Source organism: Pteronotus mesoamericanus, unplaced genomic scaffold (assembly GCF_021234165.1).
Source record: "Pteronotus mesoamericanus isolate MK-2021 breed Mesoamerican mustached bat unplaced genomic scaffold, CSHL_Meso_final scaffold_118, whole genome shotgun sequence".
In the NCBI taxonomy this organism is placed as follows: Eukaryota; Metazoa; Chordata; class Mammalia; order Chiroptera; family Mormoopidae; genus Pteronotus; species Pteronotus mesoamericanus.
This window is the reverse complement of record NW_026555301.1, coordinates 8015497-8021184: the sequence shown is the minus strand read 5'-3', so window position 1 is coordinate 8021184 and position 5688 is coordinate 8015497. Positions and strand designations below refer to the sequence as shown.

General features: G+C 39.8%; 1 pseudogene; it reads left to right on the top strand.

The window, feature by feature from the left end:
• The first annotated feature begins 629 nt into the window (after positions 1–629).
• Positions 630–1584, top strand: LOC129081721 (coiled-coil domain-containing protein 34-like; annotated as a pseudogene).
• Positions 1585–5688: the final 4104 nt, after the last annotated feature.

Here is a 5688-nt window from a genome sequence, read left to right as displayed (position 1 = left end):
GTGACCTCAATACATCATAATCAAGGTGTGTCATAACAGTGGAGATGTTTGGGACCAGCCGAGCTGCCATGTTGGGCACTCAGCCCCATCATTTCTCCTCTCAGTGGAGGACAGAGCACGTGTATCACTGAGAGCAGGCTTTGTTGCCTTTCCTCTCTTCTTTGGCACCCAGAGCCTCCCTGCTGGCTGCAGTGGTCTCTGTGTCATCAAGGGAGACCATCCAATACAACTAACTCCTCAAACAACTTTGCCAAATCACATTCACGAGACACTTGCTGCATAACAAGTTTATTATTTTCCATTGGGCAGTACTGACTAGGAAAGGAGGAAAAGACTCCATTTGTAACATCAAATTGTGCCTTTTAGAATAATCTTTCAAACATGTACAGCAAGACAGGTATTTCTCATAAAGTTCTTGTAGAAGTGTGAAATTCCATCTTTTATCTGCTTGAAAAAATTTTAACTATTGGACACTTCCATGAACAATGGATATTTTGTTTTAGGCTCTGCAGGTTTGAATTTGGTGGGCCAGATGTGGGCAACAGAACAGTGGGGGACTGGTCTCTGCACTCCTTGGGAATTTTCTGTGTCCTCAGCAGATGCCTGAGGACAGGGGTTGGGGATAGACAATGACGTTGTATTCGCCATCTTTGCCACTGAGCTTCAGCAATTCCACCATGTCACTGTTGTCTCCCCTTTGCCACCAGAACTTCCTGTTAAATGGATGGTGACAGAGAGGATGAAAAAGATGTGTATGAAGATGCCCACAACTCAGAGACCAAGGGGACAAGCCTGAGAAGAATGGAGTTCCAGGGGTGCAGCAGTGTTTGAGTCCAAACACTGTGGTTGAATGCAAAGATAATCAAGAAGAACAGAAACAGGTGCTCTTACCAGTAAGCAGCCTGACACAGGGAAGTTTGATTTATTGGCAAAGAAAAAGAACATGACCTTCTGCACAGAAAGCTCTAGCGGAATTAAATCAACAGCTAGGAAAAAAAAAAAGAAATGAAAGAACTTTAAAAAAAGAATGATAATTGCTGAAGAAAAGCACAAGTAATGGGCTCAGTAAAAGAATGAACAGAAAAGAAAGGGAACAAAAATTATTAAAGAAATGAGGGGGAAAGTAGCACAGGAACTGGAGAAAGAACATTTCCAATAAAAATCAAAAGAAAAATATTAAGAATGGTTAAAGAAAAATATACTGAAGAATGTAAGAAGAAGAAAGAAAAGGAAAAAGAAAAACATGGCAAGCTGAATTACAGGAAAAAAAAGAAAATAGTAGAAAAAAGTTTAAGGAATTGTTGGAAAATAAAAAAATAATCCTCATCTAGCTGCAAAGATCTATCATTTTGCCAATGGAAAATTTGCAGGTTTTTCCAGTGGAAATGCTTATCCAGAACTAGACTTTTCTTATCCAATTCCCTGGAAACCAATTCATAAGCTTCTTCCCGAAGAAGCTAAGGATCTATCAGGAAAGAAAACTAAGAAACCTGTGATAAGTCAATCACACAGGTCATCATCTTGGTAATTCGTAAAGCCAGCAGGAATCTTGGCTTTGGAACTCTGTGCAGAATACAACAATAGTAGATGTGGGAAATAGCATACTTTTACTTATCTCCGTGTTTATTTTGTTTTTTAGATTTAATTGTTTGTAGATATTTATTTTTTGCCAATTTATTCATCATGTTTTTATCTTTTCTTCTTAAAGGAGACTTAAAAATTTCATGTAATATTGATTTGGTGGTGATGAATTCCTGTAGCTTTTTCTTGTCTTGTCTTTGATTCTAAATGAAACCTTTTCTGGGTAGAGTAATCTCAGTTGTAGGCCCTTGTTTTTCATCACTTTGAATATTTCTTGCCAATCCCTTCTGGCCTGCAAAGTTTCTGTTGAGACCTCAGCTGACAGTCTTATGGGCCATCCCTTGTAGGTAACTAACTGCTTTTCTCTTGCTGCTTTTGATTCTCTCTTTGCATTTAACCTTTGGCATTTTAATTATGCTATGTCTTATGTGGGCCTCTTTGGGTTGCTCTTGTTTGGGACTCTCTGTGTTTCCTGGACTCGTATGTCTATATCCTTCACCCAGGTTGGGAAGTTTTCTGTCATTATGTCTTTCAAGTAGGTTTTCAATTTTCTTGTTCTCTTTCTTCTCCTTCCACCACCCCCATTATGTGAATGTTGATCCATGTGAAGTTGTCCTAGATACTTCTTACACTATTCTCATTTTTTCTGGATCCTTTTTTCTTTTTGCTGTTCTGATTGGGTGGGATTCCCCTCCACCTCCCCTTATATTCAGGATTGCTGAGTTGATTCTTGGTTTCAACCTTACTGTTGATTCCCTGTAAATTATTCATTTTAGTTAATGTATTCTTAATTTCTGACAGCTTCTTTTCTTTGATTTCCACGTCTATTTTTTATGATGTTGAAGTTTTCACTAAGTTCCTTGAGCATCCTTATAACTGCTGTTTTGAACTATGCATCCAGTAGATTACTTGTCTCCATTTTGTTAGGTCTTTTCCTGGAGTTTTGTTCTGTTCTTTCATTTGGGAAGAGTTTTTTTTTCTCCTCACTTTGCCAGGCTTCCTGTGTTTGTTTCTATGTATTATGTAGAGCTGCTACATCTCCCAGGCTTGGTAGAGTGCCCGAATGTAGTAGGTGTCTTTTTGGGTCCAGCGGCACATCTTCCTTGTTCACCCAAACAAGGCACTCCAGGGATTCACCGCCAACCCTGTGTGGGCTCTGTACACCCTCCTGTTGTAGTTTAGCCTTGATTGCTGTTGGCATGTCAATGGGAGACATTTACCTCTAGGCCAATTGGCTGCTAGGACTGGCTGCGACCACTATGAAGGATCAGCTGTGCAGGGACTTATTTCAGCTGGGTGCTGGTGTCCCCTGAGTCTTCCCCTTGAGTGCATCACTTGTGGAGGTGATTGAATGGTGCTTTTACATGTACTGAAACTGTTTACTGGGTGCACTGGCTCTGGAGCCTCCAAGAGGTACAGGCCAAGACACCTGCTGCCTGTGCTCTGCCCCTGGGTCTCTCAGGATAAGCTACAAAGCAATCTGCACATGGCTTTTACTAGTGCTGAACTTGGAGGTGCCCTGGAAAGCCAATGTGCTAACCAAAGCTGCCTGTTGAGGCTGAGGCCACTTAATCAGAGGTACACTGCCCATGGGAGCCAGATGCTGCTTGTTTGAGAAATTATAGGAAAGTCTGAAACATGAGCAAAGGTAGGCCATTGGTATGGAAAAGTCATTGGAAACATCTTTGTTGGTCCTGAAAGTTGGGTTAGGTAGGGAGATTAGTAATAGCCAGGTTGATATTTTTCTCATGAGTAGACTGGGGGGTTATGTGTTTGGGGCAGGAAGACCACAGAGGTAGAGTACTATTCTCATGATATCATATCAAGGTTACATGTTACCAACATGACATCACTGTTTATGTTGGCTTTGATCACCTGGCTGAGATACTGGTTGTCATAAATGTCCTTTATAAAATTGTTTTCCCCTCCCTTGCTACATTGCACTCTTTTAAAGGAAGCCTCCACATGCAGCCCCCAGTTAAAGTTTGGAAAGTTGTACTCTACCTTTTTGAGGATGGTGTATCTACACAAATTATTTGGAATCCTGCACAAAAGAGCTGTCTATCCTCTCTTATTTATTTACTTTTCTTTTTTATTTTTTTTTAAGATTTTATTTATTTTTAGAGAGGGAGAAGGCAGGAAGAGAGAAAGGAAGAGAAACATTGATGTGAGAGAAATACATCAATCCATTGCTTTTTCATGCTCTCATATGTGAACCGACAGGGGACTGAACATGCAACCTAGGCACGTGCTTGGACTGGGAAAGGAACCAGAGAACTTTTGCTTTGCAGGATGATGTCCAACCAACTGAGCCACACCATTCAGGGCTTATTTATTTACCTTTCAATAATTTAAGAATATTGGTATTATATGGATGAATTTTATGCTTTGAGTTATAATCTAATACTACTTTACTCACTTTATCGCTCTACTTGTTTCACCTTTGGCCATGGAAGTTCTTCCAGTCCTTTCTTCTGTCCTTTGAGAATGATATTAGAAATCAAAATCTCATTGAATTAACACAAGACTACATATTTCTTGCTTACTCATTCATCTTCAGGTCTAGCAACTATTTGGGACATTTCTTTTCAATGTAGAGACTCAGAGATTCAGTCCACTTACATTCTGTGATTCTGTCACATCAACACATGGCTTCTAGGTTGTCTCTACAGGGTAAGAGAAATCTAGAGGGCTGCACAGGGACTTTTAATTGCCTCAGTCTGCAACTGATATGCATGTGGGTTTTTTTTTTCATGGACCATTGGACAGAATTAGTCACTTGCTAACTGCAAGTTTGCCAGGAAGTATAATCACTGAAAGAAGATTGAGTAAGCAAGAAATATATACTCATATATCTAATTCACTGATGTTTCAGATTTAAATTGTGACTGCTGTATAACTTAACCTACCCTGATTAATAAATACATGGTATCTTCCCAGGGTTCCACTTGAAGGTGTACAATACACAACCAAAGAGGCTTTGTGTGGACCAGACAATTCCTATGGTTTAAACTTTGCTGCAGTTTCTCTTGCCTCCAAAATACCATTAACTCCTGCCTATTTTCCAAGTCAGATCCTCCAGCCTCCTGCTGATTCTGTGAACTCTACTGTCTCTCCACTAAATTTTGCCTATGTTGAAGATTGCAACAAAAAACCTGATGGATATATACATTAAATGTGGTAAGAAAAAAATTCAGTATTATATTTCAGTTCCAGTTTAATTATAAATGTATAGCTTTTGAATTTGTTTGGTCATTTGCTGATATAGCAAACCCCACTGCAGCCAATCTTATGTGATTTGGGAATAAAATGAGATTGCATTACTTGACAGGGATGCCAGAATGGAGCATGGTAATTAGAAAGGCTTCTCTGACATCATAGGCTTCAACTGAGAGAGTTTTCCCAAGTATTTCTTGACATGAATAAAGGTACATTGATGGCATTAAGATGCACTGATTTGTGGTAAGTATATTAATTTAGTTGCAGTGGATCAGAAAATGAAGAAAGAAAATTGCAGAAACCCAGTTGGTCCAAGGCAAGCAAAAGATTTTTTCCTGGGATTTAGAACTTTATAGGTAGTAGGAAAACCCTGCCAATTATACTATTCAAAATAGGGCCTGAAAGAGAGAACTAGTGGGGAGAACAGTCATATACAGTAATATTACACTCCACAAAATACTGTCGTCTAAAGAACATGTACTTAATCTTCAAAGTAACATTATGAGGTAGGTGTTAGCTCGTTTTGAAAATGGGAGAGCCAGGCCTTAATCAAAGGAATGTGTTTGTTTTCCCTTGGAAGGCTCAGAAAGCAGAGCCTGGGCAAAGGTGAAGTGCTCTGTTTTATTAGGAAGTACAGTTCCAGGAGCAGTAGTAAAGGCCAAGGGGAACCACACAAAGCACGAAGAGCCAATTTGAGATAATGGTTTTTAAGTTGGTATAGCTGAGTACAGGTGATTGTCTGTGAGACAGTCCTTGAAGCTGCTGTATAATTGAATCTAGGGACAGCCAGGGGAAGCAAGAGTCTGTCAGTTCCATTGCGTGGGACAGAAGTTTCCCTCACAAGGAGTTATAACCCCCTATACTTCCGGGTTTTGCATGCATGTGCCC